The 27,256-nt window shown below is 40.8% G+C and overlaps 1 protein-coding gene across 4 annotated transcripts in view; it reads left to right on the top strand.

The window, feature by feature from the left end:
- Window positions 1-27,256, top strand: part of MBNL2 (muscleblind like splicing regulator 2) — a 112,090-nt gene that overhangs the window by 6,886 nt on the left and 77,948 nt on the right. The window contains exon 1 of one of the 4 annotated variants that reach the window (XM_075138258.1): window positions 10,013-10,285. The exons of 1 other annotated variant lie outside the window; for it this stretch is intronic. The gene's annotated coding sequence lies outside the window, so the exon portion shown is untranslated. Of the gene's footprint in view, window positions 1-10,012; window positions 10,286-27,256 lie in introns of those variants that run through there. 2 more of the 4 variants (XM_075138285.1, XM_075138275.1) reach the window with 2 other exon arrangements.

The raw sequence follows: 27,256 nt of genomic DNA, 5'->3' as shown, positions 1-27,256 counted from the left end.
CTGCTGAGTCCCTGGTGGCGTCTGCTGCTGAAAACAAACTGGAAAGGGGGAAATGTTGGTTTGTGTAGAACTGTGCAGAAGGCTTTTAGGATTGAGGCGATGAGGTTAAACAGGAGGAATGATTGAAACTGCTGTAGTTCCACTTTGCTTACTTCAGCAGGATTTTGTCAGTGGGTTCATAGTTATTTGTTGCTTTCTGCATAATAGACAGAAAAAAGCAGCAGAATGAATGGGGTATCCTTAAAGGTTGGTTTTTTTTTTTCCTTTTTTGAGCTGCCAATACACTTCAAGTTACGTTGTCTCAAAAAGAAATCTTTGAAGATGGCCATAATTGGAAGCGTCTGCATCAAATTTTGGATTTTGAAGGGCCTATAAAGAACTCTTGTAGAAAGTAAGCACTGGTAACTTTGTTTTTTGTTGTTAGGTGGCTTGGTCATAGATAGCTTCATAAAATGGAAGTGCATTCAATATGCAAAATATCCGAGAGGACCGAAATAGTAAGGTCTAAAATTCTGTGGACCTTTCTGTGCAGGATCCAGAGCTTTTAACCTACCCCTTCTGTCAGCAGTTCAAAGAAGTATCAAAAGAAGCAAATGCAAAACATCTGAGTGATATTCCCTTGTATATGCTGCCAACAGTAAAGGGAAGAGAGAGAGATAGAAGTCTCTTTAGTTCATCCATTGGGAACTGAGCACACGGTCACTGCTTTTGTCAAAGGTAGTACTTCTAGCTCAGATGAAGTCCTGTTGCCGTGTCTAGATCCAGTGCAGAGCTACTATTATGAGTAGGGGTCTAGGTTGAGGGAGCTGGGCTTCTTTAGTTAGAATCATAGAATCACTAAGGTTGGAAAAGACCTCTTAAGATCATCGAGTCCAACCGTCAACGCAGCACTACCATGCCCACTAAACCATGTCCCTAAGCGCCTCATCTACACGTCTTTTAAATACCTCCAGGGATGGTGACTCAACCACTTCCCTGGGCAGCCTGTTCCAAGGCCTGACCACTCTTTCAGTAAAGAAATTTCTCCTAATGTCCAGTCTAATTAGTTAGATGAGAAGGAGGCTAAGGGACAATCCAGTAGCTGTTTACAGCTGTTTACAGCTACTGTAGGGTGGTTATGAAGCTAATAGTGCCAGGTGGCAGCAAGGGGCAATGACAACAAATTGTTGCTTTGGAGATTCAGGTTGGATGTTGGGAAAATCTTGTTACGACAAGGTGAGTGCAGCACTGCAGCGGGTTATCCAGAGAAGCTAGTATCTGCCCTCAGAGCTTTTCAGGACTCCTCAAAGTAAAGCCCCAGCTGACCTGATCTGCTGTTGATGATAGTGTTATTTTGAGTCAGAGGCTGGACTAGGTAACCTCCAGAGGTTTCCTCCAACCAAAGTTTCTAGGAGCCTGGCTCAGATTCCCCAAAAATGAAGAATTTTTTAGACAACTTTGAACTGAGCTGATCAGCTACTGTGGGATGCTTGGTTGGTAAACTTAGTTTCCTGTTCTCAATACAGCTTTTGTAGTTCGTACAATAATGCTTCAGTGACCGATACCGAGATCAGTACTGTTGGCCTAAGTATTTATGACCTGAGGATCTGCACGTTATTTTTGTCGACAGGTGTCTTTTGGTCTCACCTGGCCCAGAGGGAAGGGGCAGAACTCTTTGGTTAATTCTGCCCAAATAGGCAAACCCCTCCTCGTGGACCTGCTGAAGATGGCTTCAGGGGATGAGGTGGCATTGTGATTGCCAAGAGGGCAGGTGGACTGCAGTGAAATTGGCCTTACGATCTTAAGTTCATAAAACTATCTATGCTGCAGCAAAAGATCAGTGTAGTCTTCATCTTGTGCTTTTCCTCTGCAGTCCCTTTTGCCTAGTACTACCTTTAAGTAAGCCAAAGGTAGCAGACAGGATGCCTTCTAATCTTATTTTGGCTCCACTAATACATATTAATTTTATCGTTATTAGAGTTGATACGAGGGGGAATAGCCAAATGAATGGCTTTGTCCATTTTATAACACTTCTTTTTTTGAGAGAGAGAGAGAGAGGGAGAGAGAGGAGAGTCAGAAAAATACAGAAGAGGTGAAGTATGCTGTGTTAGAAAGCTGGACGCTATCCACTTACAGACTTTTCCCTACAAATAAACTCTCCATTCTATCTTTGGACCTCTGGTGAATGAAGTCCTGTGTGCATTTTGATTTTTTTGAGGCATTCTTTCTGTAATTTGCTTCATTTTTGAGGTGGCGGGATTAAATCTTGACGTGCCCTGCTTGAAACATGCTGTTGTCAGAGATCAGGCTTTTGGATGCCATTTTATCCCACACTTAGGGCTTCTGCTAGAGGACCTTGTTTCTTGCCCTTCATTAATCTTTTTTTTTTTGCTTATTTTTCCTAAGTGAAAACAATTCTTGTTTCTTCCTGCATATACAGCTACTTATTTTTTGGTTTCTGTTGCATGACATTGGGAAAAATGAAGGTTCATGATCATGTATATAGTATTATGTGGCAGAGTAATTAGGCAAAGATCCACACATAATATTTAAAAACATTATACAAATAAAAGTATTCCTGGCGCTTCACAATAATCAGAGCGCAAGCTGAAACAAAACAACCTCTTTTGAGGTGAAAATGGAAATTTGGTGCAAAACTCATGGCTGTTTGAATGCATGTAACTCTGCTGTTTAAAAAAAAAGCTTCTCTACAAACTCGTAGACTTCACAAAACAGAGCTGCCTGCTAACCAAAAGACTAGTTGCTTGCCAGCAGTTCACTTGGCATAGCTTTCTCCTACCTGTCATCCATACTTCACAGAAAGAAATAAAACCCTGTACTTACATACTCCAGGCCTTCCCTTCTTGCCAAAGTAATGCTTTGTTAATTATATGGAGTCCTCTGCTCTTACATGTGCAGGTTATTAATTGCTGTAAAAGGGTGAGGGATTCAATCCTACTCTTACTGATTTTAAAAAACAAAAATTATCCAATTGGCTCTCATTTTCTGTGAAGTCTCCTGGAGCCTGTTTTCTCTGCTTACAGTGGAGATTGCTTGCCGATTTTGCTGCCTGCCCCTGAGCATCTACCCTACAGGCTCAGGCTGTTAAGTGGCAGCTTGTAGGGGAACAGGAGCTAGCATCACCTCTTAAATAGGAATGGGATGTTTTGCAGTAGTGTGCAAAAACAATAGGATAATTTTAATGAATTAAAAAGAGTGAGTTGAATTATTTTTGTGCTAATTGAAGATGGGAAAATTCAAAATGTAACTTAGTTTCAGTGGCATCTTTTTCCCTTTGGGTTTATAATGGAGTAATAAAATAGAGCTTTTGGATTTAAAGGATAATTAGATAGTCCTCATTACATCACTGGTCAGAAGATTTATTATTTGCAGCCATTGCTTGAATTATATAGAGTCTGGTAACTGAAGCTTTGTAGAAGATTAAAAAATATTTGGTTTACCTGCAGAAAACGTAATCTTCTCTCATGTAGTTATACGAAGTGTTATTTCTGGTAATTTAGGAGCTTTTTAGAGGACAAATCTTGCTCCTGCGTCTTCCCAGTAGGTTGGCTATTCTGGGAAGCCAGCAAATTCTCAGGATAAGGGGCAGAAGTTTAGTATATGCATCCTCCACCTATGCTCCCTGAAACACAAGAGGGTTTTCCTATGCCCCTGTGACTTTGTGGATGAGGTTAGTAGGTTCTCTGACACGATAATTTATCAAATGGTTTCCTCCTGTTGTGGGTTTGAATAGGAGCTACTCCAAATCTGAGGCCAGAACAATAGCTATGGAGGAAATTAGTCATGGAGGGATCTGAGGAGGAAGGAGCATGTTTTTATCAGTGATGGAAGAACTTCCCAATACACAGGGGTCTTGCTAAAGATAATTTAGGCATTAGTGGGTAGTGGCAGTTTACACCTTTGCATTGTTTCCAACTGGGTATTAAAGACTAAAGGGTACAACGGTTGCTTTCTTCTTAATTTGACACATTTGGAAAGTATTCTTCATAACCACGTGGATTCAAAATACATTTTTATGAAGACTTAAGCATTTGGTGTTTAGTCCAGCTGGAGTGAGAGGCTTGGGAGACTTTCATCAGATAATTCCCTGGTGGTGGTGGATGCTGTACAAAAATAGGGGGACGTGAAGTCAGTTAGCAAAGAGAAGGATTTGTCTTGAATTTATGATATATGTTGCTGGCTTAAATAGTGCTTTTACCCTATGATTCCTTGTGATTCATAAAACTTCTATTCTGAGTAGTGTTCAGCAGTTGAAGAGAAAGGGTTTCTGTTTTGTGTGTAACCCTTTTACATTCTGCTAGAAGAGTTGGGAAGATCTATTCTGATATGTATTGAGGAAATGGTTTACATTTTTGGACGGGTACAGGTACCTAAATATATGGCATCTAAAATGACACTAAACCATTTTATATCTAGGACATCTGCATAGGGCTGGCAGATAAAAGCCAGGACATACCTGTAACCCAGTCTTTACAGCAGTGGCCACGGCAGGCCAACAGGAATTCCCTAGGGCATCTAAGGAGGCACTAGGTATCTGGGTTTGGATGACTAAAATTTAAATGTTAATGTTATAATACTTCTGTGATTTGATATTTCAGATCAGTAAACTGCAAACACCTTTTTTTCAGCTGTCATGAAGAAAATAGGATCACTTTCCTGGAAAAACTTTTGAGTAAGTCTGCGTTCTACAAGTAAGGCAATATAGGTGGTTTGCCAGTTTATTTTACCTAGCTTATTATTTTGCCAGTTTATATTAGTTTATATAGGCAGAGTCAGCAAGGTATTGGTTATTTTACCAACCTTCCCCTCCCGCCCCAAAAATGCTCCCCTCCAAAACTAAAAAGAAAATCAGGAGGAGGATCCCAGTCCAACTCCTCTTAGGTTAGTTTGGTGTCAATTAGTTGTTTAGAGGAAGAAAGCGTGAGTGAGTGCAAGGATTGATGTTCAGTCAGGGGGAAAAAAACCCTGGAACATGTTCAGCATAGCTTAGAGAACAAGCTTATGTAGCTTATATACCAACATAGCTGGAACATGTTTATGGCAAGCTGAGGATTTACACCAAAGCTGTAACTGTACATTGTCAAAATACAGGTGTTCTTTAGCTATATGTTAATGTCTTTAGTTGTTTTAAATTAATTTGAAAATCAAAAGTGCTATGCCGTGCATGTAACTTAAGTGTCTAAATATTTATCTTCCTAATAAAGCTTCTTCTGTAGTAAATTTCACCTCTTACATGTTTAATGAAGGACATGATAGAAGGAGCCTAAGGGTGACCATCTCAGGTAGCCAATAGACAAACGCAGATGCTTTTAGGATATGACAGAATCTCTTATAATAGCTACTTTGGGATAGGATGAATCACAGCCCACAAATGCCTATTTCTCTTTAGTGACTATAAAGAGAGAGGGGGAGTAGAGTGACTCAGTGAGATGTGGTTGTTTATATTTGGTCAAATATATTTCAAGCTAAGTGCATAAGGCTACAATCCAGAGGCAGCTCAGCTCTCCATGGCACCCGGGATATGTCCCTCAAACGTTCAGCTACAAAGCCTGGTTGGAGTGTGCTGCAGCTCTCCTCTGGCTGGTGTCTTCATCACCCTTCTCAACTGGAACCGCCCTGTGAAGGAACGGTGCACGTGTACTCAGTTTTCATCCTGATGGGGAATTGGTATCATCCCAAAATAAAGTCAGGATGCACACTGAACTCATGTGTTTGGATCTCACGTTTAGACATGGCTTAAATTCCTTGTGCAAGCAGCGGAAGGAGAGAGGGGATTTGGAAGGCCTCCAGAAGCCACCTTAATTTTGGTAAGATTGAATCCTAACATGTAACTTGAATATAGGCTTGCTTCTGTGGCGTGTTTTCATTGCATATTTCTCTCAGCATATATGATGAAAATAGAACAGTCTGTTTTCGTGTCTGTGCACAATCAATCTCTAGTTTTCCTAGGTTAGGGAGATGTTGGGATGTCTGGGTGCTAGGAAGTTAAAACAATTGAAATCCCGGACTTAAAGTTCTTCTGATAAGCATATTTTTAAAACCAAATTAGACCTAGCAGCGTCCTTTCCGAACAGCATACCTGCTTCCAGTTAATAACTTGAATTTTGGCATTACTCTTTATTTTTGTAACTTACAGTGATTTCTTCCATCACTTCAGCCCCAATAGAGAGAGACAGTGCGGTATTTTGCAAAGGCTGGCATCAGTGGTATTATGCATGAATAAGGTCTAGGTGCCTAGTTTTAAAATCTTGGCAGCTGCCTTGACTTTTCTTTATGCTGTCATTCAGGCCATTACTACCAAGGTTGAATTTTGCTGGTAGTAGCAGTTGTGGGGAGTTACTAAGTGAAGAGTCTATTACTGACACAAGAAATAGTTTTGAAGTTCTTCTTGCCATTGCTGAACTTACAAAATGTCACTGTTGCCATAGGTCATCTATGCAAGGCTCAAAATCATCTTTCTGCTGTACTGAATGTCACATAAGTTGCTTGGTGTCTTCAACGTTAGTGTTATACATATTCCATGCTTCTTGCAAAACTCCCTTTAAATTGAGAAGTTTTGTTGTTTCTAGGATTAGACCTAATCACTATGATTCAAGAGTAAAGAAAGAAAAACAACTGTGTGGGTTCTGCATGTTCCAGTTCTCCTCCTCTTTATTACTACCAAAATAGTCCACTTTTCTCCAAAAGTTGTATCTACACCCTTTAGAAAATCGTGTGTAATAGTCACCTTTAGCAGCATTTTTCCCTTGATTCATTAATTATAGGAGCATGCTCAAGCAGAGCAGATGGCGTTTTCTGAGTTGGAAATTTACCTTTATTTGTTATTCTTTGTTGTGTTTGACATCTGAATTTCTCAGCTTCTCTAAAATGATGTCATTTTGCAATTAAATATATAATACAATTATATAAATTGGCCTGCAAATTGAAATCCTGGCCTTTTTCTGTGTAACTGATGTGAAAAATGAATGGACGCATGGGCACATCTCAATTTGAGATCAGTCACTTTGGAACTCCTTGCTCCTTAATGTACAGAGCAGGTATTTTTAAAAATCTCTTTTTCTTCAGTCCATGAACTCATGCCTTATTTGCCGCACACTACTCAAGCGCCATTTGTGAGAAAGACCATACATTTTTCTCTTGAGCTTTTTGATGGAGCCTAGCTGAAGTGTTCACATATGTGACGTGACTTATTTTCAGCATGCCTTATTGAGTTGAGGGGCTTCTGATCCTTTGACAAGGAGGGAACTAAAACGTAATAACCCACATGAGGAGCTGGGTGGATGCATGGCTGCTAGTTTTGCATTCGTGAGTCGAGAGTCCTAGGAATGATATCTGGGAGCACCTCAACCCTGTTTGACTGCAGTTGAAGCTCTGCAGTGGTCGAAGACTGGCGTATGCGCTGTGAAACGGTGGCACTGAAATAGGGTTGTGCAGGCAGTGCTGAACCCTTGCCTTTTGGGGGTTTGTGTTAGTGGCTTGTCTTGGGCTTGTGGTTGGTTTTTTTTGGTTGGGGTTTTTTGTTGGGTTTTTTTGTTTGTTGTTTTTTTGTTTGTTTGTTTGGTTTGGTGGTTGTTGTTGTTGTTGTTGTTGTTTTTTAAGGTAACTTGCAAGTTTCCTCCTTCTTTAGAAGCAAACTAACGGACCACAAAAGCTCTCGGCACATGTTGCCGTATGAATGTGCGTGTGGTCCATGGGGAGGGCGGCTGGCTCCTGGTCGTGCCTGTGCCGCCTACTCTCTCTGGCTTCCCATCCGGCTTGGGCACCATCTTCTTCCTTGTTGTAACCGTCTCCTTGACCAGACCCAGGATTTCCAGACTCTGGCTCTTGCGTCTCATCCTCCCTTTCCCTCTCATCGCCGTCTTTCTCCCTCTTCTGCCCAGCTTCATGTCATGTTTCGGTCCACCCGACCTTTCTCACCCCCTCTCTGCAGCGCGCTCTCAAGCGCCTGTCTCCTGCATGTCCGTGGGGCACCAGCCAAAGGGTCATGAAAGCAACAGGCGAGGTTGTCTTCCTGCTGTCAGCTCCAATGTCTGGTCTCTGGCAGATGGGAGCAGCAGTTACAGGGGAAATCCTGCTAATCTCCTGTAACTTGAGCCCATTACATGCTCAGTCGCACTGTGGGGCTGGTGCCTTTCCAGCCACATACGGACGGACGGCTGGAGGAGGCGGTGGACGCCTACAGCGGAACATTTTTGGAGGCTTGCGCTGTAGAGATCGGGGTGGGGGAGAGTTAAAAAGATGGTGTCCATCAGCTGAATTCTAGCAGGTTTTAAAGCTTTGTCAAATAGGAAAATATTTTCATAAGTATAGCAAAAAAACATAGCCTTTGTTTAACACACACGCGCACACACACACACAAAAAAAAAAAAAGCAAGGGATCAGGACTCGGCCAAATTTCAAGACTGCCCCGACATGGGCAGGGGAGCCAGAGTTCCCTGGTGAGTGAGTTACAAGGGTGGCAGAGCAACATGTTTTTGTCTAGGCTATCTCAGAAATGGGCAAACTGTGTTTTGGCAGAAGAGTAAATAAATCCTGCAGCAGATGTCCAGCATGGAAAATTTTTAACATGGGCAGCTCAAGTTTGGCAAAGTCAAAAGACTGTGGAAAATACCGATGAGATGCACTAGGCCAACTTAACGGATGGAGTTACCACTCCTGTCCCCGGGGTCTCCCGAGACCCACCAGAATCAACTATTTGGGGTTTTGGCGGTTTGTTTTGTTTTGTTTTTTTAAATAGGGCAGAATAGAGCAGAGTGGAGGGAGTGATTGAGCAGAGAGGGCTGGCTGCCAGGAGCCTCATCGACAGGAGCACATTTTAGCTGTGCCAGGATGGGGAGGGTTTTCACAAATTGGGTGGGAGATGGTGGAGCCCAAAGGAGAGTTTTTGCTTGCGGGATAGAGGAATAATGGATTTTTGGGAAGCTGCATTTATAATATGCAAAACAGTCCATAGGAAACAATGGGGCCTTGGGACAGAGCTGCCAGTGAATGAAAGCTTTGTTTTCCTCTTGTCTATTCATATTTCTAAACTTCTAGTGGCATTTTAAACACATTTTACACATTTTTATGTAATGGCTTGAATTGCATAAACTGCTGTCTAAAGTAGTATTGCACTGCAATCTTTATCCCTTTCTGGATAAAGATTGACTTTCAGCTTAAGCTCCTTTTTGTTTTTTTCTTAATTGCAACTCTTGTTCAATAATCCTTGGCTGGGTTGTTCTCTTGTTTTAAAACTTGAGCAAAATTTGTGGGAAAACTGATTGACAACAGACCGTGCGTACCAACCGTATCGAGCTGCCTACAGTTTGACTTGAAAATGGCAACTGGTATCGTAGTCCTTATGCCAGAACCTTGATACAAACGAACATCCGTTGTAAGCTGATCACACGAACCGCAGTTTGATGCTGCTGATGTGATTTGTCTGCCAAGGATATTAAAACACCATCATATAGATTGTGTTTTCCTCGAGAAGCATCCCATACCTGCAGTCCCTAACAACTGGTCTCAAATATTCGGAAAGACATTATGCATATATTGCTGTTAAGTGCAAACGCTGCACAGTAAGATTATGCAGTATTAAAATGAGAATATTACTGCCTGAATCGGAGTGCATTTTGGCTGCGTGTTAAAATAAAGGATAGATTGTTTGGTTTATAGTGCACGGCTCACCTTTACAACCAAAACAGCATCACTGCAGTTCTGCAATTTCGGAAATGTTGTTTGTGCAAGCATTTCTGATTAGCAAAAGCTTTGAAAATCCTTGTGCAAGACATGGTGTAGCTGCCGTTGCAGTGGAGGGGAAGGGAGTTGTTTGCTTTTGCTGCGTATGTTATTTCATGGAGGTATTGCTTTACCTCACCAGTAAAACTCCTTTTCTGCGCGAGGGAAATTCCTGGTTCATCAGTATGGATGCATTGTTTTTACACATTAGAAGTGCTGTGTTGCCGTGTCAATCATCCCATTAGGATCAGTTTAAGAGCAGTAGGGCTGACGAAGCTTGGTGTGATTGGCTGCCATATGCTGGGAGGGCTCTGGGAGAAGGAAGGGCTGCAGTCTTTCAGCAACAGAGTTTAGGCTGTGTCTTTGCTTCATCATCTGAGGAAAAATCCCCAGTTAAGGCACAAGGTTTTCCGAGCGGGGGGGGCGGGGAAAAAAAATTACGGGCTGCTCATCATTTCACGTGAAAATTACTTGCCATGATGCGATGGGAAAGATACGGCTGTTTGTTTATATCGGATGTTCCTGTTCACGTTGGGAATGTGCCGAATAGACAGGGCTAAACAAGGTAGGAGGATCATTGCCTTTTATTGAATGTTTAAAGAGTTTGCTGCAGTATGCTGCATACTGTATGTGTTGCTCAGGGGAGTCGGGGAAATGTGGATTTTATGGTAACTTGTTTTCTAAGGGAATTAATTTTCAACGTAAATAGCTCTCTTCAGAAATAGAATGTGAGTATACGCATATTAAAATAACACAAGTAAAAAAAGAAATAGGTCAGTGTGTTTCAGAAATGCTGTTACCCTAATTGGATTTTTAGCTGGGTTGTTGTCTGGTAGTGCTTCCTAGCTTTAAGAAAGAGAAGGAGCCAACCTGGAAATCTGTGAAGTTTATAGCAGATATGTTTGAAGATTTAGGTGAATTAGACTGGCTGATCTAAATAATTCCCTATTGGAAGCTTTAACTAAAGCCAAGACTGCCTGTCTTAGACTTGTAGGAGCCGTACGACGAGATTACAATATTTTACCCCGTTATGAAAGTATGGGTGTTTTCGACGGCACTGTGATTCCTTGTGCTCTTGAAGGCAAGCTGGGAGAGTGTTTTTGTATTGTAGTTTAGCTGAGCGTTTCCCCTGCCATTTCCAGGTCTTTTGTCTTGGCAGCAAAACAGAACCTGCACATGAAAACAAGGAAAACAAGGTTAATAATACGTGCTGCAATTATCTGATCTTTATACATTTTTAATGAGAGAACACACAGCTAGCAGAATAATTTAATGAGCAGGCTGGCTTTTAGAGCAATGATTTCACTGTGCTGAGGCACATCAACTTTCTTGCTGAGGAGGAGCCTCAGGAAGGAACGGAGGAGATTTATGTTAAATGTTCTGGAAAGAAGGAGAAGGGTTATTTAGGCAGAAGTCTGTACAATTTTGGAAGAATAAAGGAGTTTATTATTATTTATTATTATTATTATCTATTAGACCTTGGAAGCAAACTTTACCGTCATATTGTGGGAAGGGTCTGAGGACATTGCCTCATCCTGTGACGTGCTGAAGCCTCTTCAACTTTCTTAGACTGCCATATGCATTGATGGTGCTCAGTACCTTTCAGGATCCTACCCAATTAGTGACCAGAATTAGCATGCTGTCTTCGGCTGTGTTATAGCAGCATTATGTATATGTACAGTATATAATATAGTTTCTAAAAAAAAAATTTTTTTGGCCTTTTTTTTAAAAGACTAATAGTTGGTGAAACAGCAAGAAAATGTTATCTTATTTCTCCTGTAATAGCCACAAACGTTGTATATAGATATTTGTATTCAAATAGGATGTGATAGAAGTGTATTAGCTCAGGAGGACTAAAGATCAATGTCTGAAAGAAGAAATTGGGTAAAAGAACCTTTTACTGCCTAGAAAAGCTTTTGATGGTGTAATTTTGGGGAAAGTTTCAAGAGATTTTTTTTTTTCCTAGGAACGAGTTACGCTAGTTTTAAAACTATTGCATTAAATAGGCCCTTCTAGACCAACCATCCCCCCTTTTCCAAGGAGAAGTGCAGGGCACGGGCTCAAAACTTCCGATATCACCTCCTGGCTCCTCACAGCCGACCCTGCTCAGAGGAGGCTGATTCAAATTCCCCGTTCCCTGGCTAAATACTTGCTGAAGACCTGCAGCTAGGTTGTTGACACATCTTCAGTTTATGAACCGGTTATTTTTAAACGCTACGCTCTTCTAAGTAAAATCAACCTCGTGTCTTCTGAGAATTTCAAACTCTGCTAACAAGTGAAACACATGTCAGGGTACAGAGCATTATTACTGAAAATCCATGGGGTATGGATATGTATGTTTAAATACATACATACACTGTCGATGTTTAAATGTGGTGTTAAAAGTCAAAGTAATCTTTTCCAAGCTATAAAATGTGAGCTAAATCTTTAATTTTTGCAAATAAAATAATTTTCATGCACAGCTTACAGAGAAAACTCTAAAGTCTCATGTTTTGAGACTGTCTCTTCCTTTCAGGTAATTTAAGTGGCTGGTTTTGTACCTTTGAGATTCGCAGTTAGGCATATGGAGGATAATGCTATACATTACAAAGTGAAAATTTGCATTCATCACTCCATCAAATAGTTTGTATCAAACTATTGACAGACAATCAAGGGATAAAAGGATTAAAAAAATTCTTTCCTGCTCAAGGAATACTTTATATAGATAGGTAGGTGTGCTTTTGTCTTGGAGGGTAGAGGTGGCAGTAAATACTCTGTATTTACAATTGTTATGTAAATAGTTGTTAATAAAAGTATTTTGGACCAGATTCTGCTACCTTTTTTCGTTTAGTAGTATCTTTTCTTCTTAATTGCTCTGTGGATTTCATCAGAGCTATTAGCGCGGTAACGTCTTACTATGCGCAGTCTGCCTGTTTTCACGGAGTAATTACTCTGTTTAGAATTAGTTTCTTCATTTTCGTAAGGTAGGGTTTACTAATGAGTTACTTGTTCTGAAGTATAGTGTTGTGGCTACAGAGTGTTTATAAAGCCAAATCAAGTTCTTCGTTCGTAAGCATATATTTTATAGAAACCTAAAATAATTGCCTGCTACAATTTGTTTAATTTTTTTTTTTTTTAGAAGAAAAGTAGCTCTTCTGTGGGATTTCAGGCACTCGGGTCTGGTAACTCATTTCTGCTGTGAATGAATGTTGTTCTCTGTTGCTCACAAGTATGTCAGGAATAATCTGTACTGTGTTTATTTGTAAAAAGCTCTGTAAAATGTTCAGTTTTTATAGTATTGAGACATGAGAAAAAGACTTAGTGTTCAAATGAAATTCCTCATTAATGATTTCACATATGGTTTTAGTTTCCTAAATCATTAGTTAGATGCATTGCTGAGATTTAAATTTCACATAATAGCTATTAGTGATACCTCGTTTTCTAATGTTACTAGAAATTTCCGACTTTGAGGATTTTTTTTTTTTCCCCTCTTTCAGGGAAAAAACTTTTTTTTTTTTTTTTAAAGCCCAATGATTTTTCCCCCTTTTTTTGTGAATAAAATACATGGCTGTTACAAAATTGTAGCAAAAGAGAATAAAAATCACTTGCTTTAGAATTTGTTAGTATATGTTGTCTTTTTAAAACCATTTTCCAGCCTTTGATTGTGAAGCTAATTTGATACGTTATGTTTAATACAATGTGTTATGGTTAACTAGTGTGAACCAGTGCTATGTAAACTGGTCTGTAGACAGGCTGAAATTATAGCCTGAGGAAAATAAAACTCCTTTCAAGAGGGTGTCAGTGATGAAAACTAGTTCAAATAATAGTAGTATTAACTGCTTGACTAATTAAACTAATCTTCTTACACATTATTAGCTAATGCAGTGACAGTTGTTGGTTATTGATATACAGAGTCCAAAGTCTCCTTTTAAAAACAAACTTTTCGGCTGTATTTAGGGTAGAGGGTGCGCAAGGAGAAAGAAATCATGCAGCCCTTTTCTAGAATCTGGCAACTTAATGTCCCCAGTTTTTTTTATTATTCTTTTTTAATAAGGCCGTTAAAATACCGAGTTCTCCCTCTGACAACGCTGGCGATGTAAAGTTCTTAGTTCAGTATTTTGGGCACGCTAAAAAAGGAAAACTTTGGGGCTGTGAAAATTGAAGAGCATACCCATCAGGAGATTAAATGCAAAATCCTTATAACTAACACAAAGAAATACTAATTATGTAGGGGACTTCTTGTGCTAGTGATGATTAATAAAGCTGTTGAGAACTGCCAGCGTGCAGCTTGCCACTTCTGCAGAAGACCTGTAGGATTCCTGGAGCCGTAAGTCTGACAAAGGACCTGGTGGGCTTGTGATACCTTAAACTTTGAAGTTAGAAGAGCTCAGCTGTAGTTCTGGTAAACAAAAGGGATAAACACACACCCTCACACTCTCCTGCCCCCCTTTCCCCCCCCTTAATACCCACAAATACATGCATGCATATGTAATATACACACACTCATAAAAATATGGTTTTTCATTTTTGTGATTTTTGCAATGCAAAAACAATAGCTAATAAAGACAGTAGGAGGGATTTAGTGGTACAGTTGTTGCATAAAGAAATGAATCAAGAAATAGGAACAGATGGTTCATATCAGAGTCTATTAATTTTTTCTATTTGAGATCAATAATTTTTTATCAGTTTCTGAGTGGATGATAAACAGCGTTTCAGGAAGGTCTGGGTGTCGCACATTGCTGAACTCATAAATAGAGACAAGGTCGATCTGGAGGTTCATGTGCTGTAAAATCTTCTCTCCTGCAGAGAGTACAGCGCCTCTGTCAATAGGCAGAATTAGAGAGTACAGGTAAGGAAAAATACAGAAATGTTTTCCCTCTGTAGTTTTATGGCAGGAAGCTAGGACTCAGTTAGAAATGCCTTTTTCCTTTTTTTTTTTTTTTTGTGAATTCTGAAGGCAACTTTTCAATATGTTTTTTGTGTGTGATCACTTTTAAGAGATAGGCCTAGCAAATAATTTTTTTTTTCATTTTTCTTTTTTTTTTTCCAACCCTCTAGTGTTCTCTTCTATGTGTTTCTGAAGATTTTTATGGTTGTTTTTTTCAAATGCTCTGTTATATATGCTTCAGGTATACCAAATGGCTCAGCCCCCCACCCCCAATTCCTGAATCTGCCATGATTTTTGCACTTTGTAGGTATTACGGGCAGTGTACTGAACTTAGTCTAAAACTAACCTTAAATTGCAAAGTGGCAAGATTTCCGTTTCTTTTCAAGCGCTCAGAAGGAAGATTTTCAGTGCTGGGTTTCAGCGTGTTGGGTTTATACCTTAACGCCCTCCTCCAGCAGCTCTCTGTGGGAGACTCCTCCTGACATCAAGGTGGGGGGAACGACTGCCTTGTAGGATATCAAAGCCTAGTTTTCATCCATTTTTATCTTTTTTGGGTACTCCTTCCCCCTTTTCCGACGGTCTGCAATGCTGTTAGCAGCTCTATACACATTTCAAGCCTACAGCCGCACTGGCTTGCCAGCAGACGCCTCTGGCTGTGCCCCTGGTGGGACGGGCAGGCCCATCGCTGGCAGGAGCATACCTCTGCACCCGGTTAATGATTCAGGACTTCAGCGCTGCCCCGCTTTTATTTATTTAAAAGGCTGCCATAACACCTACGGGATTTCCCCGACGGCTGTGTTCACCCATAGCACAGCATCCCCAGCTACGGCCCCCGACTGCCGCGAGGAGACCAACGCTGGCTTTCCCACCTTCGTCCCCTCGCAGCCCAAAAGCGGTGGGGCCTGGGGCACCTCCTCCGGCTGGCGAGAGGCTTTTGCGGAGGAGGACGCCGGTGTGTGGGCTGCTCGTGCTAGGGATTGCGGTGCTGCAGTCCTTATTGGCATGCTGAACATGCGCCGGCAGCACGGCGCGCCGCTGTCCTGGAGCTCTAGCGCTTGCGTTTGAAAACTTTTCTCTTCACGTGTATTTATTTTACAGTTCCCTTGTGTATTTTAGTCCCTCTCTGCTAATCCTGGGACATGCTTTGGGGCTGGATTGCTTTATTGTCATAATTTTAAGGGGGTTTCGGAAAGCCAAAAAAACCCTAAGATTTTCTTTGCCACAGTGGGGAAGGCATGAAATGCTTTGAAAGTGGCTGCACTGATGTGTTTATAAAGCCAGTGCTTTTTTTTTTTTTTGCCCCCCCCCGCCTTTTTTAAAGACCTCATTGAATGCCCACGACTTTGTGCAGTGAGGCCACTTTCAAAGGCTTTGGTATCCACAGGAGCAGCTCTTTGAAGTGGAAACACCAGCGGGGGACAAGCCGGCGGCTTAATCCTTGGTGTAAAAGGTCCTAAGTGGTAAGAAGCCACAACATCCATCTCAGGCGGGGAAGCTGGAGAGCAATACCTCAAACTAAATCCATCTCCTGGACCTGGACCTCTACCGTGGAGTGGTTGGACACCGTAGGATGTGAGGGATCCAGTCCCCCTCCTCTCTCTCGCTGGTTTCCCGCTCTTCTTCTGTCCCCCCCTTCTCTCCCCACTCTCTTGAGGAGCAGGACACAACCACTGAAGGGCAAGGGAGCGAGGCCTGAGAACAAACGCATGTTTCTGCGAGGTTTTTTTGCCTTCCTAAGTTGGTAAATCATCCCTCTGGAGTGCAGAGCAGGTGGCACCATCGCTTGTGTGGTCTGCTGGTCCTTGTGGGCATGTGTGTGTCCGGTTAGGCTGGTGGCTTCGTGGTGGCCCCAGGAGATAAAGCTGTGCCTTCACGTCCTGAATCGTCCTTTGGAGGTGCCTGTCTCCCCTTTGGTATGGGGACGATGAAGGAGATTGTGCTTTTTGGTCGCCAGTAACGCATTTGAGTGCCTGAAGATAGGTGGAACGAGTCCACCATCTCCAAAACCTGTTTGGTTGAATTAGGAGATGAAAGTGTTCAGTTTCTCATGAGAGGGCTCGAGGACCAGCGTGTCCCTGTGGATCCCTAGCCAGCCCAGGCTGCAGGACTGGGCTGCTTGTAAGGAGCTGCCGTCTGAGGTGGAGAAGGCAAAAGGGTAAGCTGAGGAGAGGAGTATGTGCCTTGACTGGCACATGACTCTAGCTGTCACTTGCCAGGGTGAGGGGCTTTCTGAGGAGGACTTTCCTTCTCAACCATTGAATTTAGAAGCCGTTGGTGATTCTGATGACTATTGAAATAATCTGATTTTCAGGTTGAAAAATTATTTTAAACTTGTTTGTATTTTTGACCTTGGGTGCATCACCTGCCATTTAACTTCACCTTCTAGCTGTTCGCCATGTGCAAAGATAACGTGCCTGTTGTATGGCTTCCTACCTGGTAATTCACTGAGTGTCCTAGTCAACATTTAGTGGTCCTCATCATCAGTCCGTGTGAACGTCATATTCTTTCTGTTGTCAAAAGCGTCGCTGTTGCCTCTGTAGCGCTGATGGTGCTGTTGCTGTTCTCCCTCTCTTTTCTAGCTCTGCGGTAATCTCTTTGAAATGGGGGGAATCCTAACTTGATTTATCAATAGTTACATGCTCCATGACTATATGTTGTAGCGTAATTCTTTTCTGCTTTCCTTCGATATTGCCAAATGTTCTGCTTGCTTTATACTCCGTCAACTGCTGAATATTTTGCTGAAGTTTTCATCGAATTGCCTGTGATGTCCATGAGATCTTTCCTCTGTAATAGTGTCTTGTTTGAACCTAGTGTTTTGTGTGTACTATTTATTACTTTTCAGTTTTTCCCCTTATCTGCATTATTTTGCTTATCTTTATGTTAAACTCCTATGTCATTTTATCATCCAGTGTACTCATGAGATCCTTTTGTAACTCTTAACAGTTGGCTTCAGGTATGACTTTGCAAAAATGTTGTTAACTGCAAACTATCTTTTATTGTTTATGGTTATGTTGCAAAGCAGAGGAGGACAACTCTGTTGGTAAACTTCATTATGAAGATTACAGCAGATCATCAGAAGCAAAAGCATGATACTTAACCATATGAGTTTGTTGGGTTTGGGGGCTTTGTAGAACTTGTTGACCCTGAACTCTGCTTTGACTTAAGTCTTTATGCCATCTGCAAATGCTTAGCACTTTTAGCTACCCCTTTTAATTAAATTTCTTTTAACATCAATAAGACTCATGTCATTACAAGAACTAGGTCCCACAAAAATCATCAGCTTACAAAGGTGAGATGTTTCATTTGCTTTTAGTTTGCTTAATTTTGAGCTTTTAGGATTTGTATTTTATAGCTCTTCTCTATAATTGTCAGAATTGTACTCTTTAATAAAAACTGACATTTCTTGTAAACATCCTTGTAGGTGATAAGGCTTTATGAAATGCACTTGATGTTTTCAGGCTTCCAGTGAAATGAGTGAGAGGTGCTGCAGTAAGTTTGTGTAGTGGGTCCTTTAACTTGAGGATTTGTGTTCCAGGAATCAATACAGGTGTAGGTTTTTTTTTTTTTTCTTAGAGAGAAAAGAAATTGAAACAGACTTAGTAGTAATGGTTTGCTTTGGTAAAGATAACCAACTGTATCTCACCCCCCTTGGCCTCCAGACACCAAAATGTTAGCAAACTTCACTTAGGGGAAAGGTAAATGTGATGGTGTTCATCTTTGGAGGGCTTCACTGCGAAGTAAAAATGATTGCCCTGAAATAGGACATTAGAAACAGAAGACAAGTGTCTACTTTTCTGATTTAAAAATAGTAAACTTTTTTATTTGTGTGCCTGTACTGACTCCAGTGCTGCAGTTACGAAATTTAGATTGCATTGTGTCTTGTGCATCAGCAGGATTGTTCCTTAAAATTTTCCAGGTGGACCTTGCTCGTCTGGTGAACGTTTGGCAATAATGAAGCCAGAAAAAACCTGGAACCTTAAATTGTGGATTTCCATCCAACTTTACAGAACCATAATAATTAAAATAACAACAAAAAAACCCCACCAAAAAAACCCACCCCAAAAAAACAACCAAACCCTCTTAATATGTAAATTGAGTGAACTTTGTTCGTAAGAAATCCTAAAAGCATAAAACTAGAATGCCACTGCATCTTTTTAGTCTCTCCCTTTTCTGTTTTTTCAGAGTATAATGGTGCTTTTTTTTTTTGGTAGCGGACAGGCAGTTCTGTTCAGTTGCTGTAAAGTGGTACCATGGTTACTACTATTTCAGATGATGGGCAGGGGGATAAATGTGGAGAAGGGCCTTTCAAGTAGGTTTCAAGATTTCTAGACTCTATGCATTGTAATAAAGTGGGTATCTCTGTGAAAGCCAAATATTGGTAATGTATACTTTGCAGCCCATAAAGTTGCAGAGGATTGCTGGAGGGCATAATTTTGACTGAGAAAGAGTTGGTTAATTTGTCTGGGTTTTTCTTCTGGTCTGGTTTGATTTCATGTCTCACCTGCTTTGTCCTGGAAATGTTCTATGAAATGGAAAGAAGTCCTATCAAGTGTTAGGTGCCAGTGTGTGTACATAGGCTGGAGGTTAGAAGATATAAAATCTAGTATTTACAAGCTAAGTAAATATTACATTAAAATGAGGCACATTCAACACAGAAATCTGTTAAGTCATTTTTGCAAAGTTGTTTTTTGGAATAGAAATGTGTGTAAGCATAACAGCAGCAGTCCACTTTTTATGCTTATAAATGGACAATTTTTAATCTCTGAATATTGTTGATGTTATTTATTTGACCAAATCAAAAATATTTTTTGTGATATTTGTTGACTTTGTAACACAGAAAATTTGACATTATCTTTCACAAATAGTGCTGTTTATCAAGGTGAAATTTATGCAGGGTTAAGGGAAGTTTTTGAATTACGATTTAACACAGAAGTTGTGCAAGGCAATACAAGTTGTACGGTGCAAACCAAAATGTGACTTTAAATACCCATTTGGGACTAAGCTTGAAGTACAACAAGTGAATTAAACCTTTGAAAAGGACAAAACTGTCGAGACTTATTTTAACCAGTCCAAATTTTGTGCTGCAATGTGAGCAGAAAACTCTCTCTTGCCAAAAGCCAGTTGCTTGTACTCCGTGTCACAAGCGTATCCATCGCTTTGGAAGCGCTGGTGAACACCAGGCTGTGCTTAGCACTACTGCTGTCCCCAGCAGGAGAGAGAAATCTCTGCGGTTACAGGTAAGCAGGGATAGTAGAAAAAGGTCTGGAAAAATGCTCTGTCAAAACATTTCTGGGAAATGCATTCCGTTTTCACTGCAAAAGTATTGCAATTCTTTGTGTCAGTAGGATGGAAGAACTCTTTTTCAACTTCCCTATTGAAACCCAACTTACAATGTATTCCTGAAAACCGTGTGCTTATCCATGATAATACTTAACTTACAATAAAATGATTCAGTCGTATGAAAATAAAGTGTTGAAGTGGAATTGTTTCAATATGGCTAAAATAATTCTACTTTTTCCCTAAAAATTTTCACCTTTCAGTCTAAGACATTGAGATGCTGAAATTTCCTTCAGGAAAGTTTTCAACAAGACCTAGTGAGAATAGGAGAGACTTTTTCCTATTGCTCTCTTTCTATAGTAAATAACTGAGTTAAAATAGAGAGAAATTGTCATTTAAATGTTGCAAAAATTGTTGGTTTGAGACAGGGACATGCCTGGGTCTGGGGCCTAGGCGTACTGGACTAACGCTGCCTGACCAGTCAGTATTGCTGCCTGAATCCATTCCCTTTTCAACTTTGAAGCCAGCAGAAATGAAAAGGAAGGCTCTGTATGTTAAAATTGCTTTTACAAGATACTGGCAGGGTTTTGTGTTTTGTTTTTTTTTTTCCTTCCAGAAATCTGAATGTAGTTTATGTCCCCTTTTACTGTTTGCAGACAACTGAACTGTACACATGGCAGAAAAATGAGTATGAACTCATCCAGTGTCCTTACTGTAGGCTAATACCTGGAGGTACTTAAAAGACATGTAGATGGGGTGCTTAGGGACATGGTTTAGTGGTGGACTTGGCAGTGCCAGGTTAATGGTTGGACTTGATGATCCTAAAGGTCTTTTCCAGCCTAAACGGTTCTATGATTCTATAATTCTAATAAACTTCCTGAGTTTGTTCCTGTGTATCCTAGCTGTATGTTGTTTTAAGTGCTTTGTCTCCCATTACTTATTTTTTTAAAAAAAAAAGTTTTTCTAAAATGAAACTGGGTTAAAAAGTAACTTTCTTCAAGTGTCAACGGGTGGGGGGCTTTTTGGACCAAGGGAGACGTGTTACAGGAATTAAAACAATAAACTGATATGACCCATTTTTATTGGGTCAGTGCTTCTTAATCAGTGCTCAAGCAAAAAGGAAGGTCAGTAGCAGTACTGCACACCAAACCCAAAATTCATCATCCTAGAGATCAGGGAAAAAAAAAGTGTTTGCTCTGGTGGGCAGTATCTGCAGGCAGTTACTGTGAGCTCCTTCCAGTTGTAAATCCATTATTTGCCTCAGGATTAAATAGAAGTTTTCATGATTTCCAGGAAAACAGAAATTCACCAGAACTTGCAAGTACTCTGAGAAGAGCTCTTCTTTGTTTCTCTGCCACCAGTTGCAAAAACAATTTTAGAGGAAAAGCGTTCTCTTTCTGAACTCATGATACCTATTTGACAACAGAATAGTGGTTCACTAAAGGCAAATTTCTTTTATTCCAGGGAGAATAGATTTCCATTATGTATTGTCAAACACAACAGAGGTAGCCTCTGAAGTTTTAAATGGTTTGGGTTTGTTTGGGGTTTTTTTGTGGACAAATAAATGGCGTGAATTTTGAAAAGAATGCCTTTTACTGGCATCTTCACATTGAGCTTGATTAGATATTTTCTTTATTCGCCTTGGAGGACCAAAGATAATCAGATAATCAGGCAGGAAGCAGTCTCTCTGTTCAAAACACAAAAAGGCAAACTACCTTCAGAAGAGACCAATAATCTGTTGAATACTACTACTTTTTTTTTTTTTTTTTTTTTTCCAGGACCGTGCCAAAAAAAGCATTACTGGCTTCTCCTTAACTGGGAAGGATCTTTGAAAAATGGCTTTTAGTGGAAGATTTCAGCTTCTGTTATATAAAACATTTGCTGTCTGAATGTTAGCATAAAAGCATTATTTTAAAAAAATAAAATGAAATTGCCTTTGAAGGTACTTGATAACAATCTGCTATTCCGTAGGCGACTTTAAAGTTAGGTTGCTGTTCCATCTTTTTAGCTGCTATAAGATATAAAGTATTCTGACATAGACTTTTAATCTGTCCTTGCAGTATGTCCCGTGAGATACGTAAGAAGTAAAGCACTTGCATATGTTCTGCTTCATGAGGATTTCTTTAGTTTTGGAAGTAAATAAAACTGTTGTTGCACATAACATTGCACGCTACTAATGAAGAGAGAAAGGGGAATTGAATTCTTGCAACAAAATGGATGCTGATGAAGGCTTGCTTGGAAAGTAAAGACACTATTGAGGTTTTTTCTTTTCCCTGTTGGAAGCACTTTCCCATTGTGATGAGTTACTGCTTCCAAAATGTGTTTGAGATGGTTGTGAAATGCTGTGGGTCTGGCAGAATGCGATCGGAGTGCCTCACTTGGGCTCCTTTGGGCACATTCTTCGGTGTTCCTCCTTCTACTTTGGATCACTAAGAAAGCATTGCTTCTGGGAATGCTTCTAGGTGATGCAGCTCAGGGTGCAGAAGAAGGGGTCTTGGTATTTCTTCCTCTTCTGGTAGGTTTTAAAAGTGCTTTTCTCCAAGCTCCACTTTCACTGGAAGGAAAAGGTATGTTCTCTCTTCTAGTTTAACCCATTCAGGGGTAATAAAAAGCCAGTAACAACACAGATATACTTAGGGGGTTTTGTAATCAGTCATCTTGCTCCCCAGCTCCATTTGATGTTTTCAAATTTTTGTTGAAGTGTTCACTCCGAAGTCCTGAAGTGTTTCCTTCCATATCCACGCTCCTCTCCTGAGAGTCCAAGCTTTTGTCAACAATTGTGAAAACCAGTCAGGCTCCCACTTGGTATTCTACTTTCTACGCACATGACGATGAAAGACACTTCTGACAGAGCAGCGTTCAAAAAGGGAGTGGGCAAATCCAATGGAAGAAAAATCCAGCAAGACCCATTAAATACAAAGACATCCGTTATGGGTTGCTGGGAGAAGAATCATGGAAATTATTGCGTTTTGCCTGCCCTGGTTTTGCACTCTTGTGTAGACAACTGGTATTGGCTGCAGTTGGGGATTGAATATTGGGTGAGATGGACTTTTTGGCTGACTTGTTAAAGTCATCCGTGTGTACTTCAGTATCCTGTTCTCAGGATGCAAATGGAGAAGACAGCACAGAAATGCGGGTATTTTATCTCAGAACATCAATGCTGCTTGGATTTTGTGCAGGGAATCTGTTCAGCAGAATGGGTTTAGCGCTTAAGAGGCAGTTGGAGTTAATAGCATTAGGTAGTGCTCTTGCTGCTCTTGCCTTGGGAGCTTTGTTTGGATGTGCCATGCAACTTGCCTGAGCTGGGTAATTTGTAGGAATATGTTATTAATAAAGCTATTGGCAGTCTTAAACATATTTTCAGCTTGTGAGTTCAATATATCTTAATTTACATGGAGTCCTTGGTTTATTCAGACTTATCCTTGTCTTTCAGTGCAGAGGGATGATGTTTGACACATAAACAAATACCTCGGTAAGAGTTCTGCCTTCTGGGCTTAGTGCGAAACCAGAGCAGAGAAAACAGAAAATTGACAACAGCCTGAGCTCTTTTAAATTGTGCTCCTGTGTAACAACGTGTTATCGGTCCTTTGGCAGGTGAGAACAGTCATTTGATCATGTGTTCCCTCCATGCCAGTCTACAAAAATTTCACAGTACATAAGCACACTTTTCTATAAATATTTTTACAGTCCTAAAAAAAAATAAATACAATGCATGTCTACAGCTGGGTGTGAGTAGAAGCTCCTAATGCACTGGGGTACCCTTCCCTGGGGAATTGGGTTTGATTAATAGCTGTTACATGGTGCACTCTGCCAAAAGCAAAACATTTGTGTCCACAAGAGGCCAAGTGATAACGTCATTGCTGCTGGGGATGATTAACTCTGCTTGCAGAGGCACAGAAACAGAAATTGCTTTCGTCCTCTTGTCAAGGTGGGAACAGAATTTTGTGTATGAAATTCATACGCATAGAAGATAAAATCAGGTTTCTTTGGACTTAGAAACAAGAAGTGTTTCAGTTATAGACTGTGAGAGAAGGTACAGACCAAGAGAGGAGAAGATTCAGTGAAGCGGGATGAAAATCATTGTTTTAAAAAAAAAAAGTTTGCTAGAAGAAGAAAAACTGTTTTCTGCAATTGCATTTTAACTGAAGCATAATGAGCATTAGTTTTATCAGCATGACTTCGAAGCACTTTGATGTTAGAAAATACACTTGTGGGCTCCAGTCATCTACAGACTTAAAGTTCAGCAGAAATATTTCATGGTCCATTAGCAAAGTAGTACAGTCGATCGCTGAAAAGGTCCCGGACTGTGCCTGTTGTTTCGCAGGCAGCGGTACACCTTTGTCCTCACCTGCTTCCCTGGGGACAAAGGACATTAGCGTTATTATATTGTAAAGCCAGCTTCAAAGTCAACTGGCAGGATTTAATAAGAAGCACATTGCCATACTGTAAATAGTGTGGGACATACTAAAAAGCCTGAATCTGGCACATTGGTGATCTTGACAAGGAAAATATGGCTCATTCAGCAAAACTGAATCTTGGAGGTCATGCTCAGTTTAAATAAAACAGACCAGCATTTTCTAACCTGTTCCTGGACTTCTGTTGGCTTAACTGAAATAGTTAGGATCGACGCTGCGTAACGTGTTCATCTGAATTACAGTTGACAAGTGTTCATCTCTGGTTGTATAACAGGCAAAGGGAGGTGTTGCAATAGTTATCTCCAAGTCAAGCAAATAAAATAAATAATGGTTCTTTTGTAAGTCAGGACACTTTTGACTTCAGCGGAGTTCAGGTCGAATTAATACAGGAACCGGGATTAGAATTTTAGTATTTTTGGCTCCCGGCCATCTGGTCAAACTAGTGGGCTGCTTCTCTGATAGGGCAGTTCTGGCTTCTTCCTCATTTGAGCAATACTGGGTTGCTCAATGCAAAATGGAAGCTGCTTAACATCTTAACAAAGTGGGAAAAACCCTCAAAATGATTAAAAAAATGTTCACAAGTTTCATTTGAAATTTGTGGAAGAAAATGCATTCATCACTTTCTACTGTAATTGAATGTTTTTTCTTAAAAATATTATGGTGGCAGAAAGGTTTTCCATTCTGATTTACCATCAAAGAACAGATGATGTTTCGTGGAAGTCTGCCTTGTTTTCTCTTGTTTCTTGAATATAGGGAGTATTATTTTTGTGACTTCACAACAGTTTGGAAAAGAGCCAGATGCCTGATTCTGGTTTTAATGCTGCAATTTTACTGAACTATGCAACAACATTACTAAACTCTACCGTACATTGTCCAGTCTTACTAGATACTCTAATATTAGGCTACATACCAAAAATATGAATGAGATGTTAGAAATTGGTTCAAGAGAAGAATACGAAGCTGGCATAGTAGTCACGGATGAATGATACCTCTGTGCTATCGCATCACTTTCTGGTCCTGTTTCCTAATCTGGTGGGCTGATGGAGTGAGAAAAGCCTATGCGCTACACAAAAATCTCTTGCATGTTGTCTCTTTAAGAATGTAATTTATTCAAATGTGATTAACAAGCGTGCCAACTGTCATATTATTTGTCCGTAAAATTAGGGGGTTTTTTGTTGTTGTTGTTCACGTTAGCATCTTTTGACATAAGATCCTCTCTGTATTCGTTAGCGGAGGATTTTGCAGGGTGAAGCTTAAATTAGTGTGCAATGACTGAGAGTCAGCCTTGCTTTCCAGGCACAGGGAGCACGTCCCGTGGGATACAGCGTCGTAATTACAGGAGCCTGCAACGAGGAGCCAGACCTGCCGCAGGTGGGGTGCAGGGGAGGGAGGGGGGCTGCAGCCCCGTCACGCCTGCTCAGCTCTTTACCCCATCAGATGTGGGGCAGAGGCAGGCGGGCACGTCTCAGTTGAGTTGGCCAGCACGCGTGACGCGGGGTGCTTTATGCTGCTGTGTTGGCTTTATTCTGCACCTGGGGAGGCAGTTCATAACGGATCCAGCTTTAGCCTAGGATTAAGTTGCAGCCTTGCTTTCCTTGGCAGGGAGTCTGAGGGAGGGCAAGAGAAAACAGCGCGGGGGGAGTCAGGGACATGGCAGGTAGCTGGAATTGAGCGCGATGCTGGAGTGTGGGGTCGCGGCGGTCCTTTGGTGTGCAGCTTCTCTTCGGTTTGGAGGCCTTGAATGTTATTTAAAGCACAAACAATGAGGGAAAAATGACATGGAAAAGAATGTAACAGTGAGGTTTAGTTGAAAAACTGAAGCAAAGTCCCACCATCTTTTGGACTAAACGTGTGGCTGTGTCCTGAGTGCTTTGAAAGTGGAGTCCACTGTGCAGCTGCAAACAAGAGGTACGACTTGGTGGGATTTGGATGCCTTTCCCTGGCCTTAAGGGTGAGGGTTCAGTAGTTGTCAATCTTCGAATATCTGTATTTCCATTGTGAATGTTCAAGATACTTTACATGATCTGGTTATAGAAGGATCCCTACATATTAGCCTTACACAGGGAATCTTTCCACTAGGTTTTGGCTATAAACATAGTGAACTGCAAAGCAAGTTTCCTTTGCAAATGTGGTCAGCAGCTGAAGGAGCGGCAGCTTTTTGAAGGAACACAATGCTTGTCAGTAGTCTGAAGATGCATCTGTAGAGTGGGGCACATAGGTTAATCCTTATGTTTGGATGGCATGGGATATCCTGAGACATCTGGGAATGCTTGCATTTTGTCCCACATTGCCTGTCCCGGGTAAAAATCACTGACTCAAAACTAGTAAGTCCAGGCTGAAAGGAGTGGCTAAACCGAGGGTGTTACTTCTTATAGGTTAGTTTATCTCCTGGACAAATAGGAACGTCATGAGGATCTGAGTTAAGGTAATATGTGGTTAAGACACTGCTGGTTCGTGAACTTGTATTGTGGAGCGTGAGGGCAGTGATCCTTACGGTTAGCCGTGTCTAAGGGTACAGAGCCTGTTTTCTGCTGCTAACAACTTCCAGCCAGAGCTTAAAATTTCAACTGGAAATTCTTTGTGCCTGGTGTCTACTGCAGGGTCATTGTTTTGTTGCTTTGTTAAAAGATTCCTGAAGTGAATTTAAGACTACGAACATGATTTTCTGGAAGTAAGCAACATGAAATTGAGTTTACATGTAAGCGTATAAAAGTTGCAGCAGCAACCTGCTTTGGGTCAAGGGCTTAAAATTGGGCAGTACCATTTCCCTGGGATTAGAGATGTGACTTTGGTCCTCTTGAAAGTGTTCCCACATTTGGCTAAGCTAACAGTCTCTCTCTGAAGAGTTGCAGTATATGCACGCTGGGTTTGAAAACTAAGTTCTCAAGACATTCTCTTGGCATTAGAGTATCCAGCAGGTCAATTCTGGTGACTGTAGGTAGGTCCTGAAGGTGAGTTTTATCCCACCTGAGTTCAG

Source organism: Calonectris borealis, chromosome 1 (genome assembly GCF_964195595.1).
Source record: "Calonectris borealis chromosome 1, bCalBor7.hap1.2, whole genome shotgun sequence".
Classification (NCBI taxonomy): Eukaryota; Metazoa; Chordata; class Aves; order Procellariiformes; family Procellariidae; genus Calonectris; species Calonectris borealis.
Note: the sequence above shows the minus strand (reverse complement) of the source record. Positions and strands in the feature narration are given on the sequence as shown.